Here is a 15,564-nt window from a genome sequence, read left to right as displayed (position 1 = left end):
AGCAGAGGAGGCAGTGAACCCTGGATGTGTTCTGAAGGTAGAGCCAACGGCATTTCCTGACAGAATGGACGTCATGTGTGAGAGAAAGAGAGAAACCAAGAAAGCTCAAGTTTTCTTTCCCTGAGCAACTGGAAGACCAGGTTTGCCATCAACTGAGCTGTGGAAGATTGCAGAAAAAACATGTGGAAAGAGGAAGTACCGAGTTGGGCATGTTAACTTTGAAAGGCCAAATGGACGTGTTGAGTAAACTGCTGGATGGGTGAAGCTGCACTTTGGACTAGAGACCTCAGCTAGAAATGGGCATTTGAGCATTATTAGGATGTCAGTGCCATTTAATGCCAGGAAACTTGATAAAGAGGTGAGTGTTAATAGAGAGAGGATCAAGCCCTGAAACCAGAGGCATTCCACTACTAAGAGGTCAGGAAAGGAGGAGGAACTGATAGGATAGGTAGATAGATAGAAATGAGCAGGAGAAGGAGAAATTTAGCCCTGGTTAGAAAGCCCCTTGCTGCAGCTCCTACTTGGGTCAAGACCCCTGGCAGCTGCACAGCTGGATTCCAGGCTTACACATGCCTCTAAATCAATGAGATATGTTGTTAGAAGTCAGAGACGGGCGGCACCCATCCTGTTTATCAGGACCTCCAATACCTTACTAGCTCAACAGGATTCCAGGTTTCACTACCCCTAAGGGATGTGTTTACCAGTGCCTGTCTAAATCAAAGCAATACATTGTTAAATGCCAGAGAAGGGAGACCCAGTCACCTCAGGGGGAGAAAGAGAGACAGGAGAAGGAAGAGGGGGAAGCAATCCTACCCATAGAAATAAATAAAAACCTTCATACAGTGGAAGGCGGGGTTGCTTCCCTCTCTTGGGTCAGCCCCCTTCAGGTCTTGGAGTATACTCTCTTTTACTGATAAATTTCTGGCTGTTTTGTTCTGCACAAAAACTGTCTGTTGATTGAATTATTGCTTCAAAAAGATGAAGAGCCTAGGTACAAAATTTCCTGGTAACAGAACTGGTAAAGGGACTGGGAAGAGTAAGCTGTTAGGTAGAAAACAAAACAAAACAAACAAACAAAAAAAGAATTGTTTGATGACCCAGAAGCCAAGTGAATTAAGTATGAAAGAGAATGGAGGTGATTGGTACAATGTGAGAAATGAAACCATGTCTCAACCCTATTTCTGTGGCTAGAACTCTGACAGTCTGCTGAACTCACACTGGCCCTCATTTCAGGAATCAGTGTCTGACTTGCTTCCCCAGCCAGCAGCAAGGGCCATGTCTGCACGGACAAACCATGTAGCTCTAGGTACCCCATCCATACAACTTGGTTAGGCCTGGCCTAGAGTCACATTCCTTCAGATACGAAATACAACATATTGCAGTTGCTTTTTTGCAGTATATTCCAACGCCGGCCACCTGTTTAGAGAGGAAAATTCCAGAGATGGTTCATTTCTATAATCCCAGCCCTGACTCCCTCTCTTTCCCCACTGCCCATGTCACTAAGTCTAGCATGTCCCACATCAAATCCACTCAAATTATGACACCTCACAACCAGTGACTGTCTTATCTCCTCTTCATCTCACTACTCCGGGTACAGCAGACTCTCACTTAGTGTTTTGTCAAATTGCACTGAACTACTGGTACTTTGATTATCATATTTCCCTCTACTACTATGATGGAGGTAAAAAAATAAATAAATAAATAAAGTTGTACAGGAGAAACTACATTCCTTACGTTCCTTACGTGACCTTGAATGAAGAGAGTAAATTCTGCCCTCCTATTCTAGCCTGTGATCAGTGAGGTTTCCAATACAGAGGCAAACAATTCAGCAAAAGCAGAAATGCCCCTGAATCAGGCCAGCATCTTTGCATCCGGTGAGCTCATTCAGTGCCATGGGCTCCTTGACAATGGGGAATGTCAATTTCACCTGGAAACCTAATGGGAGATGGAGCATTTCTGAGAATGATGGCTTTCTCATATCTTGTACTACACTTCTGCTGAGTCACCACACCAGAGCCACAATGGGGCCATGTTCCTTAGGACCCAGGAGCTGGATTTACCCTGAATCCCAAAACTTACTCTCACTTTCATGGAGACAGCACAGGGACACCATGGACTGTGGTTGATCACAGAAGTATTGGCCTCTATAATTTGAGAGACATTTCAGGTCTCTGATTTAAAGACATTGTTGTAAATGTCATTTACATGGAACAGAAGAAAATGCCTTCATTTCATCTCTTGCAAACGTCAAGGAATAAAATTGGCTTATGAAAATTGTTGGTCAGAGGATGGCTGAATTTTGATTTAGTGAAAGGTATGTAATCCCTGAGTTCTAGCCAAGGCAAAGAGGAGACAGGGTCATAGTAAAGAAAAATATTACTCAGGTTACTCCCAGCTAATAGGATAATAGAAACATGAAATGGAGAATAAAAGTACTATGATGTTGATGGATTATGATGAGAATTGAGTTAAAGAAAATAAGTGCCTTAAATCATCCAATTCTCTAAATAACATTGGAAACCAGGGAACTGAATGTGTTCAAGCTTATCTGCACCAAATCTGAAAAATGTTGGCAAGATTACTAACTGCAGTTTCACGATGACAGGATAGGGCCTCAAAAGCAATTCTGAAGACAGTTTGTCTCTTCATAGAGATAGCAGACTCGGACATAATCCATGTTCCTTCAAAGGGTCAATTCAAGGGTCACAGCCAAGATCAAGTTTGTAATTGTTATAATTTTCCCTTCTGCTGGCAGAGAGCATCGCCTCAGAGGAGGTACTGCCCAGAGAGGAACAATTTTCTCTGTAAAATGATTGTCATTAACAGAACTTATAGAGAAGATGACCACCCCTCAGCTCTTTTCAAGGTTCTACTCTTGTGCTACCATCTCAAGTAGTAAACCAAAAAATTTCAGAGAATTGAAGCTACTACCATGCTGCCACATCTTCACAATCCTATGACTATCAACTGAAAGACCCACTCAGAGCAACCTACCTCTTCTTTTCATCTAAGAACACTTAAAGAGGGTGTTGGCGAGCGCCCTACCTGGACAACTTTTGCTGTTGGAGACAGAGAGATATTTAGACTCTTGCTGACGGTATGCAGAAGCAAGACAAACATTCTAGCCCTCAAATGTCCTCATGGTTAAGCTAAAGCAAAAGTCTTGCTTCTGTGGGAATGGGGTCTTCCCTGCCCATCTAGGAGGGAGATATTTGCTTAGTTCCCAAAGGTCACATGGTGGGCTTTGCACTTACAGAATCAAAAAAGGAATGCTGTGCTCAATTAGTTCAACTCTTTGATAATATCAGTGGTAAAACTGATAACCAGATAGGCGGAATGACTTTCCCGAGATTACACAGTGAATTAGTGGTACAGCCCATGTCAAGTCTTATGTCTTCACCATTTGGTCACACTTGCTACTTCACTACATTTAATGTGGGTAATCATTCAGCCAACCACCTATCTGTGGTGTTTGATATTAGAGGAGAGCGCTATGGGGACAGATATCTGACTCAGGCTTGCTGCTTCTATATTAGTACTGCTTCTTGCTGTACTAATTACCACACCAAGAAAGGGTTTCTTAGCGTAATCTTTATCTAGAGCTACATAATATATGTACTTTGGGGATATGTATAATTACTGCCCTCCCAATTCAATCCATGAAGCCAAGCAATATGTGTCTTTCCATATCAATATTGTTAGCCTCTTTGCCACAAGCAGAGATGGGATAATTACCAGAAGCAATCAGATGCAGAGCATAAAGTGCAATTTTCAAATATTGCTGCAAACCAAATGTAGTGAAGTTTGCTACATTCTTATGAAAGAACTTAACTGGAGAACTAACAACACTGGTTCCTGTTGACCTACTTATGATTTGACATTTAAAAGAAGAGTAAAAAGAGTAGGATGCCCTGAACTCAGAAGTCAAGGAGGCACCAGTCATTAATTCTCAAAGTGGGGAATTGGATTTTCAATTGTCATTTGGCTGCCTAATGGATTGAGCGAAGACAGACTTGATTAAATAGGTGCTTTCAGCTCTTTGTATGTGCCTGACATTGGTCATGACCAGCAGGACCTCAGTTCCCAGCCCAATTAAAAAATAAAAATAAATAAAAAAGTGTCTCTATCTTATTATTAGTTATACCCACAATAAGAAGTATAAGTGCTTGTCTGCAAATTGCAACTCAAAAATAGCATGTTTGGGTAAAAATAAGCAAATACACACATTTCATTGAAAACAAATAGTAATAGCCAATCTTGGAACCAGCTCTTCTTCTGACTGCAGCTTGTATACTGACTATTGATTTGCGTTCTCAGAAAGTCAGGTCCTAGGACTTGACCTCAAATGACAAGTCAGTCAAAGCAAAAACCATGATTCCTTCTTCCTCATCATCTGACATTTGAAGAAAATGATGTCTAATGAAGGTTTCTTTTCTGATCTGCCCCCATTAAAAGGACAGTACCTATCAGTCAGTCATTGTGGGTTCACAATACCAAAAGCTCTGGGGACCCAGCCTGAAAGGGGTAAATATGAAGAGGTGGCCCATAGTACCCCACCTCAAATACGATGTAGGACTGAGGAGGCTCCCCTCCAACAGCCTAGAATGAATCACTATAAGAGACTCTCCTAATTGTGTTTCTGCTCAACACTAGAAGGCCTTACTGTTTTCTTTTAATGTAGAGGGAGAGAAAAAAATCTGCCCTGTCAAAGCCACACAAGGGAATTCTCTTAATATAAACAGCTAAACTTAACCGCAGGCTTTTCTTTCCATGGGCAAATTTTAAATGTATATAATGGTAGATGACTACTGGAAAAATGACAAGTGTCTGTTTTTATTAGATTCCCCAAGTGCATGGATCTAATTGACAGCCTTTCCAAGGCATGGAGGAACTTCCAGCTTCAGGGTTTCCATAGCAACCTGTCCCACTGCTAGAGCTGCACTGCTGGAAAGAAGGAACCCACATTTTAGACACCCTGTTAAGTTACCCAGAAATTTCAACATCCCAAAGGTTAACAAATCCAGTTTCCCAAGCAGGTAAAATTTCCTGCTTTGAAGGCTAAGCTTGCACTTCAGATCTCCAAGAATTCTTTGTTCAATTTACATGCTGGTTTTTTTTCTTCCACTCCAGTTCTGTAGCGTACTGATTGTGTATTTTAAGTCTTAAATTGTCCTGGCTATTTCTCTTTCACCTCCCTCCAAAAGAGCAACATTGCACCCTCCTCCTCTTTGGGAAGTAATTCTTGCCATGCTCAGTCATCTAAGATGAGCCTGTCTATATCAATAAAATCCAGGTTCACAAGTCCCCGGTATAGTGGGAGGAGGGGAGAGTCAGGGAAGCCACAAAGGCACGTGGCCCATGCAGGGTCTGATGGGGGCTGCGGTCCAGCCCACTCTCCACTCACCATGCCAGTCTGATGGGCTGCACCACTCCAGAACCGTGTCCTTTTCTAATTCAAACAAAGACTAGGTGTGCAGACCTGACAATATGTAGCACGCTTAGCATACGTTATTTCATTTAATCTTCAGAGCCTGAAGACAGAGTTCTTATTAATCTTAAATTATGTTGAGCAAAACCAAGGTTAAGTACCATGCTCAGGGCTACACAGACTATAAATGGCAAAGCCAGGATTTCAAAGCAAGTCCTCCTACTGCTGCGGCCCTGTTCTCCCCACTGCGCTCGCCTGTCGAGGGAAATAAGCAGACTGTGAATGTCCCGACCTCCTCAAAGGGGAAGGCCTGCTGGACACAGAAAAGGTGCACTCTGTTCTTCAAACCATCCAATTAAAGGAACTGCTCACAAATTGCTACCTGCGCAGGGCCAGGGCCCACTGGCATTTAAAACTCAGACGTTCCTTAAATGTGGATGGCGCCACCTTCTGGACTGTGTCACACACAGAACCCTCATATTTCATCAACAGGAAATGACAGCCACACTGATAGTTATTTGTGCACAATGCTCTGTGTTCAACGAAATGGTTTGGATCCGTGCTAATAGATTCTTATCAGTTAATTGAAACAGTCACTGCTCATTTACCTGGGCACCTCTGACGGGATCTACAAACAGCCCTTCAGAATCAAGATCTTCCAGAAATTACATGGGTAAGTAGATGGCTTCCTTCACACTGTAATCTGCTCGCAGTGGGGAAAAAATGTGCAGTTCTCATATTCCTTTGTGGGGGGAAAAAGGTGTTTATCGAGTATAGGACAAATGTGGGTTTAGGACTTACTAATTTTCATTTCTCTTAATTGAGATACTGTGTCACAAGGGCTTTTTCTTCATCGTTGTTTTAATAAAGGAGGATTTTAATAGATAAGAGAAGTATATGAGTATGAAGGCAGTGAATGAGTGAATTGGTGGAGACTCACCAGTAATAACTGGTACTCAGAAATGATGACGTCTACTTCTGTGGTCCAGCAAATGGCTACTGATCACTATGGTGACAGCGCAGCACCTCCCTTTGTAATTCACACGTTACAGGCAGTGATGAGGTTAAAGGCAAAAGTGCTGTAGACACAGAGGTCAGTGTCCAATGCTTTGAGATCACTCAAATATATAGCAGACGAAAAGTTAGAGGAAGAAATAGGAGAAAAAGAATAAGACCATGAAGAAAAGAAACAAGCCAGAAGATTATTTCCCCTTCCTCATCTGGGAAAATAGCCACTCTTTCAAGAATCCTATATTTTTTTTTCACCTTCCTCACCAAATCAGAAAGTGAATAACATACTCTAAAATGGGCTCTTTCTAGTTGGAAATCCCAACCATCCAACTGCAACCAAACAGGAGGCACAGAAAGAGAAAGTACTGGCAGGCTTAGAGCAGGAAGGCAGATCAAATTTACTCATTTATTCATGTTTTCAACAAATATTTGTTTGGCTCTTCCTATGAGCCAGACACTGGGGAAAAAGTAATAAATAAAACATTCCCATGAAACATACACATTGGTAGAGGAAGATATAGTAAAAAGAAATATTTCGGTCAGATGGCATAAGGAGTGATGGAAAATAAAATAAGGTTATGAGAAAAGGTTTTTTTATTTTATATTAGGGAGGCCACAAAGGCCTGCTCAATGAGGTGGCATTTGACCAGAGGAAGTGAAAGCAAGCCATCAGGATTGAAAAAGGGAAGAGCAATAAGGCAGAAGAAAGAATCCATACAAAAGTCCTGAGGTACACTTGGGCTTGGCATTGTTCAAGCCAAGCAAGAGGATTGAGGATCTTGAAGGAAGTGGTCAACTATTGCAAATTGGGAAGCAGACTCTGAGGATGTGATGATTGTGCAGGAAGTATATTTAAGGACTATGCTTCGGATCAACATGTATACAAAGAAGCGGGAGAAAGCCGGATTGAACAAAGGAAAATGATGCTGTCTTGACAGGGGACTAAGGCAGGCACTCAGAGCTCTCTATCTGGAATGGCCCTTCAGAGCTGCCAGACTCTATGTCATTTATCCACCAGTCATCTGCATGCCCCTCAAAAAGGGGCATAGCCTTGATAAAAACAGCTTTCTCCATCAGTGGGCAATTTCCATGGGGGCCTGGAGGCTGCAGGAAATAATTCTTTCAGTCCTGAAGAGGAGACACATCAAAGCATCCACTACACCAAAGGAGAGGGTGCTCAGCCACAAGGACAAAAATACACCAGGAACAAGATTATTACAAAGCCATAAATAGAATTGGAGCTTACCATGAGTAGTCATTGGAGGATTTGAGGAGACGTATTTCTTTAATAAGTTTTATTAAATTTATTGGGGTGACATTGGCTAATAAAATTATGTAGGCTTAAAGTGTACCATCCTACAATACACATCTGTATATTGCATTGTATGTTTACCACCCAAAGGATCATTTTAGCTGTTGGTATAAGAATAGATTGTGGGGGTGGCAGACACAGGTAGGATGTTAAGAATAACGACATCATTGGTATAGATCTTAAAGGAAACAAAAATTCCAAAGGAGAAAGAAAACAAGTTTTTAGTAAGGGCAGCAAAGTCACTAAAAATCACCAGGTGTCGGTGAGCCCCTGCCAGCGGCGTAAGGTGGAAAGTAAAGCAGAGAGCAGATCTAGACAGATGACACAAGAACCAGGCTTGGCCATTCACATCTGGAAAAACATTGGACATTCTTTCATGTAGTTGAATCAGAGATGCAAACAAACTTTTTAGTATGTTTGGGGCCAGAAAATAAAAAGGATTAGAGTCTTTTTGAGAGTTCTCAGGAGAGCTTAGAAGGCAGGTCATGGTGGCGTTCAGGAAAGGTGAAATTCACCAGAGAGCTGTTAAAAAATGAATGGAGGGTCCCAATTTAGGGCAGTGGTTTTCAGAGTTGGGGTGTATCACAACCATCTAGAGAGCTAATAGAGAGAGTACAGTGGCCCAGGATAGGCTAGGTCCTGGGTCTTTGTATAGCTCCTATGTTTTCCAGGTGATGCTAATATTCACAAAAGTTAAAGAACCACTGATTTGGGCAACTTCTTTACAGTGTGACAGTATTTGGACAGCCTCCTGACCCTGGGAGAAAATAATAAAAGGACATCATTCTCCTTTGGCTCCCATGCAAAATCAGTATCCATTAACGTCCAAATATTATTGCAACATTTCTGTCCTCTGCCAGGAGGCAGATTCCTTACTTATTTGAAAGACTCAGAGCCTCCAAACTGGAGAGTCTCCTTGGTGACAAGAGAAGGTGAGAGCAGAGTTACCAATACTTTGCAGGTAAGTCTCTGTTGGCATAAACCAGGAACCCAGGGATTCCACTCAGAGAGGGGAACTGAGTGAAATACGTTCCAAACCTTTTGTAACACCTTCTTGGAGAAATAAAATAAATAAAATAAGCCACATATGTCCTTCAATCATGAAATTATTGTTGGGCTATGAAGTGAAAATTCCTCCTTTTTCTTTGACAGAAAAACAAAACTCGAGTAATCATGATTTGATTTCTAAGCAGAAGACCTTGGAGCAGACCCCACAGGCTCTCCTCCCATGTTACAATTATAGAAACAGACTTCAGAGAATCTGGCAAGAAACAATCATGATAGCCAACCAATCCATACCATTTCTATGAAAAGGTAACACTTACTGGTGATGTCATAGGTCTCAGGCTACATACTCGTAAAGGGATTTTCCTGAGCGGTTTCCAGTAACTGGAATGAAACTCTGTTTAATCAAAAACTGGTGGGGGAGACACAAAAATTCATGACAGCTGTAATTTCATTTTCAGAAAATTTGAAGGGGAAAGATGTGACCCAATGTTTACACTGCGTCAGTCAAGCTACCATTGATAAGTAAAGCTTGTAGCTAGATAAGCTTCTGCATTAAGACTCAGGAATATGTCAACCAACTGAAAGAAAAAAGCATTATCCAAAGTATTAAAAGCTGAATTAAAGCACTATTTCTTCTGAGACTATTTTGACAAGCAGGTAAAGAAACTATCCAATAGAGAACAAAATCAAGATGAACATAACCAGAGCGCAAGGACTTTTGCTAATAAATGTGCTATATGATACGATAATATACTATATTAATTTTTAAACAAAATCATCAAATAAAAAGTTGAACAACTTAAGTCCCAGATGAAATTAATAAAGAATGGAAAAGGAGAAGGACTTGTGGAAATAAGCTAAAGAGCAAGAACTTCTCATATTCCATAAAGAGTTTTAAATGATTGCATTTCACCACACCTGACTGATTACACAAGAATGTTCCTTTTTGTCTTCAAATAATCACTTTAAGTGTTTAGAAACTAGAATATTTATGTTCCAATCTATACTAAGAACAAAGAAAACATGGCACACACAACCAAAAGAGTAAGAAGAACATTGATCGATTTGCATGTGTTGTTGTGCCCCTGGAATGAACCCCACTTGATCATGATGTGTTATCTTTTTAATGTATTATTGAATTCGATTTGCTAATATTTTGTTTAGGATTTTTGCATCAGTATTCATCAGAGATATTGGGCTGTAGCTTTCTTGTTTTGTGTTATCCTTATCAGGTTTTGGTATCAGGATAAGGTTGGCCTCATAAAATGAGTTAGGACATATTTCCTCTTCTTTAATTTTTTGGAACAGTCTGAAAAGGGTAGGTATTAAATCTTCTTTGAATGTTTGGTAAAATGCACTAGTGAAGCCATCTGGCTCTGGACTTTTAGTTTTGGGGTGTTTTTTATGATTCTTTCAAATTCCTTCCTGTTGATCAGCCCATTTAGATTTTCTAGTTCTTTGTAATCAGTCTAGGAAGGTTATATATTCCTAAGAAAGTGCCCATTTCTTCTAAGTTATTGAATTTGGCGGCATATAGTCTTTCATATTATTCTTTTTTTTTTTTTAATTTAAGGTTATTGGGGTGACAATTGTTAGTAAAGTTACATAGATTTCAGGTGTACAATTATTTAATACATCATCTATATATGACATTGTGTGTTCACCACCCAAAATCAGTTCTCTTTCCATCACTGTATATTTGATCCCCTTTACCCTCATCTACCACCCCTCTCCCCCCTTACCCTCTGGCAACCACTAAACTTTTGCCTGTGTCTATGAGCTTTAAAAAAAAAAAAAAAAAAATGAAGAAACAAAACTCATTTCATAGTATTCTTGTATGGTCCTTTATATTTGTATGGTATCTGTTGTAAATTCTCTTTCATTTCTGATTTTCTTTGAGTCTTTACAATCTTTAGCAAGCCTAGCCAGAGGTTTCTCAATTTTATTAATTTTTTCAAAGAACCAGTTCTTTGTTGAGTTAATTTTTCTATTGTCTTTTTTGTTTTCTACTTCATTTAATTCTGCTCTAATTTTTATTATTTCCTTCCTTCTGCTGACTTTGGGCTTCATTTGTTCTTTTTCTAGTGCTTTAAGATGTAATATTAGTTTGTTTATTTTTCTTGTTTCTCGAATAGGTCTGTAATGATATAAACTTCCTTCTTATTACCACTTCGCTGTATCCCAAAAGTTTTGATATGTTTTATTGTCATTCTAATATTTCTCTATGTATCTTTTGATCTCTTCTTTTACTTCTTCTTTGACCTAGTTATTCTTTAGTAACATTTTCTTTAATCTCCACATATTTGTGGTTTTTCCCACTTTTTTTTTTCTTTTTTTGCAGTTGATTCCCAATTTCAAAGCATTCTGGTTGCAGAATATGCTCGGCATGATTTCAATCTTATTAAATTTGTTGAGGCTAGTTTTGTGTCCCAATATATGGTCTATCCTTGAGAATGTTCTATGTAAACAAGAGAAGAATGTATAATCTGGTGTTCTGGGATGAATGGTTCTGTAAAGGTCAATTATGTCCATTTCATCTAATGTGTGATATTTCCTTATTGATTTTTCTGTTTAGGTGATCTATCCGTATCTGTCATTGGTGTATTTAGGTACCCTGCTATAATTGTGCTTTGATTAAAACACTCAATAAAATGAGTATAGAAGGAAAGAACCTCAACATAATAAAAGCCATATATGACAAAACCTCAGCTAATATCACACTCAATGGAGAAAAACTGAAAGTTTTTCCTTTAAGATCAGAAATTAAACAAAGATGCCCACTCTCACCAGTGTTATTCAAAATAGTACTAGAAGTTCTAGCCAGAGCAATCAGGCAAGAGAAAGAAATAAAGGCATCCAAATTGGAAATGAAGAAATAAAATTGTTACTTTTTGCAGATGATATGATTCTTTACAGAGAAAAATCTAAAAGACCCCCACCAAAAAACTATTAGAAGCAATAAACAAATACAGTAAAGTTGCTGGCTATAAAATCAATGTACAAAAATCCATTACATTACTACCATGTTTTAGACAATCAGCTCTAATGCATCTTTTGGAGCAAAAATTAATATAAGATTCAGTATTATATTATATTATATCATATCACATCATATCATATCATGTTATATTATATTAAAGACCTGGTCTTATATTATAGCAAAATAATATGGGGTCTTATATTAATTTTTGCTCCAAAAACGAATTAGAGCTGATTGTCTGGCTAGGTCTTATTTTCAGGGAAACCCTGTATAGACTAACAATGAAATTTCAGAAAACAAAAATTTTAAAAAAATTCCTTCTGCAATTGCAACAAAAAGAATAACATACCTAGGAATAAACTTAACAAAGAATGTGAAGGACCTATATGCTGAAAACCACAAGACATATTAAAAGAAATTGAAGATACAAAAAAATAAAAAGACTTTCCATGTTCATAGATTGGATGAGTCAACATAGTTAAAATGTCCATATTACCCAAAGCAATATACAAATTTAATGTAATCCCCATCAAAATCCCAATGGCATTTTTAAAAAGAAATAGAACAAAAAAAATCATTAGATTTGTATGGAACCAACCACAAAAGGCCCTGAATAGCTAAAGCAATCCTGAAAAAAATGAACAAGGCTGGAGTTATCATATTCCTTGACTTCAAATTATACTACAAAATGACAGTAATCAAAATAGCATGGCATTGGCAGAAAAAGACACATAGACCAATGGAATAGAAATGAGAACCCAGAAAAAAACCCACATATATATGGGCAGATAATTTTTGACAAAGGAGCCAAAAACATACAAAGGAGAAAATAAATCCTCTTCAATAAATGGTGCTGGGAAAATTGGAAAGCCACGTCCAAAAAAAAAAAAAGAAAAGAAACTAGACTGCTATCTGTCACCATACACCAAAATTAACTCAAAATGGATCAAAGACCTAAATAAAAGACCTCAAAAAATAAATTGCATAGAAGAAAACATAGGTACTAAACTTATGGACCTTGGGTTCAGAGAGGATGTTATGAATTTGAACTCAAAGGCAAGTAAAGTAGAAGCAAAAATAAATAAGTGGGACTATATCAAACTAAAAAGCTGCTGCACAGCAAAAGAAACCATCAACAAAACAAAGAAGGCAACCAACCGAATGGGAGAAGATATTTCCAAACAATATCAATACCTGCAATGAGAGGCTAATATCCAAAATGTATGAAGAACTCATACAACTAAAAAGAGAGAGAGAGAGAGAGAGAGAGAGAGAGAGAGAGAGAGAAATGGTAAGAAGATGTGTGCTGCCTTATGAGGTGATTAATCCATACCACGTAAAGAAGAGGAATTGCATAGATTTGGGGAGGGTGGGCTCCATAGAGGAAGGCGTATGAACAAATAGGAAACTCAAAGAAAGAACCCAAGTCAGCAAGAACAGGAGCACACCCTAAATTACTTACAGTATGTAGGGCTGCAGCTACAATACACATCCTGAGATGCCTGCGCCTGTAGGCAATACACTCACTGTCCCAAGGAGTCAGAGATTCTTGAATATGCCTGAAGGAACTTTGCTATGAACACATCTAGAATGGTTAAACAAAACCTTTTATGTGTATTACCCACACAATCCTCACCACATATCTCTGAAGAAGCTCATATGTTGGTTAGGAATTGAGTTTCTAACCCAGCTAATTGTATGAAAAAGCCACAATTTTAACTTTCATGCTATACTGCATAATATAGATGAGGAAAGGAATGCAGAACATAATAACTGTAAAGTTAGAAAATAATTAAAATATTTCTTTTAAAATAGCAAAACTTATGGGATCCTGGAAAAGCTGACCTCATTTGTAAAATTAGAGCTATAGATGATTCTGTTACAATATAAAAGGAAAAATAATAGTGCTAAGCATTCACTTGGAAATCTTAGGGGAAAAGGAGGAAAATAACACAAACAAAAGTAGACATAAACAAATAGAAAAATAGTAAAATTAATATACATAAAACCTGGTTCCCTGGAAATACTAATAAAAGAAACAAACTCATGCTGGAACTAATTGAGAAAAAGAGAAAGGTATAAATTAACAAAATGTAAAGGAGGATGAAGATGTAGCTAACTATATACAAGAGATTATTTTAAATTATAAGTGAATACCCCGCACACTTATAAAATTATGCCATTGAAAAAACTCAGTGAAAGGGATAATTTCCCAGAAGACCATAAAATACAAAAATTGACACAATAAGTAGAAATCTGAGCAGGCTAAAAATGGATAGATAGATAAATAGAATTTTTTAAAAGAAATTACTTAGAGAAAGGCCTGTTTCCCTCTATTTTGCACACTGACTTCTTCTACATTTGACATTCCTCCGAGTGCCAGGCAAACAGGACATTTTCTGTGGAGGGAATACTAGGTCGGCTACACAACTGAAAGCTTATAGAGGTAAATGAGATCACAGGTTTTTCCAGCCCATAAATATACTATTAGCAAGCTAGGTACAGAATAAGGACTAAAGAGACACCGATAAACGGCAATAGGAAACTTGGGCACCCGTAGGAGTCAACCAGCTAATGATTAAAGGCTCATTTGGGAAATTCCTGCGATGGTTTCTCCTCGGCTCAGAGCTGTGATTGGCCCCAAAGCAGATGAAGAAGGTGGGACCAGAGCAAGTGAGTCACAAAAGCACTGTTCTTGTTCAACCTCTTAGAAAGAGATCATGGTAATTAATGTGGCTCAGTGGTCCCAAAAAAGCGAGATGGGGGATCATAGCGGGGTATAATCTGCTATTCTGCTCAGCCCTGGAACTCTAAAGTTTTCTTTGGATTTTGTTAAATATAGGAAACAAACTGCCAGGAAAGAGACACCAGCAGCTGGTGAGATGGCTCTGCCTGGGCTTTTTAGCACAGAGGCTTGAGCGTCACCTGGCTGGGGAGGTAGATACAGGCAAGACTGCTGGGCTCTGCTCCACCCCACAGCCTGCACAGAAGAAAGCCAGTGAAACAGCAGGAGGAGACATGAGCAGCAGATAATAATTTTTCTCAGGTATAACAAATTTTAGATAAATAAAGACCACAGCCCAAACCAGATTCTCAGTTGAGGTTCTGAACTGTTGACTTTGGGGAGTTTGTTCAGGAATTTTAGAAAAATCACATTCTCTGGAAAAGCAGAGGCAAGAGGCCTTACTGAGCTTTCATAAATATTGCCCAGAACCATTATGGTTCCCATTATGAAGTTGCTGCTGCATGAACCCACAACCACGTCGCCTCTGACTTTCGTGCCACTATTAAGTGGGCACCTCATATCCTGTCTGGGTCCCTAGTCTCCCATCTAACTGGTAGAATCTAAGTCACTTGTCTGTACCCTGGCAGCAAGGGAGGCTTGGAAATGTAGGGGTTTGGTGATTATTTTGTTGGAGAGGCAGGATTTACAAAATAGGTAATTGTCAAACTGTGAAGGGAGCACAACGGATTTAGAACATCCGTGAACTACCAATGTCAATCCCTGTGGCTATAAGCAAGTCTCCTCTCCCATGAAATGGAGTATATACTAATAATTTCTCTTTTATGTGATATGAGAATTAAATTAGAAAATGTATGCATGTTGCAGGGACTGACACGTTGTTCTCCATAAGTGTCAGTTCACAAAAGACACCTGCCCTAAATGTATATTTAAAACTGTTACTGGTTCTTCCTGAGTGTGTTCTCAGCATAAACACACTGACTTCAAAACTGCCTTTTCATATTCTGTCCGGATGTAGGACAAAACATTACCCAAAATATTCACAAAGAGTCTAGCTTTAAAGACAAAATATGCAACCAGTG

General features: G+C 38.9%; 1 long non-coding RNA gene across 2 annotated transcripts in view; it reads left to right on the top strand.

The window, feature by feature from the left end:
• Positions 1-5,809: 5,809 nt before the first annotated feature.
• The window catches only part of LOC141572951 (uncharacterized), a 130,973-nt gene continuing 121,218 nt past the window's right edge, over positions 5,810-15,564 (top strand). The window contains exon 1 of one of the 2 annotated variants that reach the window (XR_012498541.1): positions 5,810-6,101. This is a non-coding gene — a long non-coding RNA (uncharacterized LOC141572951). The remainder of the gene's footprint in view (positions 6,102-15,564) is intronic. The other variant, XR_012498540.1, reaches the window with a different exon arrangement.

The sequence above is a fragment of the Rhinolophus sinicus genome, linkage group LG07, assembly GCF_036562045.2.
Source record: "Rhinolophus sinicus isolate RSC01 linkage group LG07, ASM3656204v1, whole genome shotgun sequence".
Lineage (NCBI taxonomy): Eukaryota > Metazoa > Chordata > Mammalia > Chiroptera > Rhinolophidae > Rhinolophus > Rhinolophus sinicus.
The sequence above is the reverse complement of the archived record's forward strand: the minus strand, read 5'-3'. Positions and strand labels throughout refer to the sequence as shown.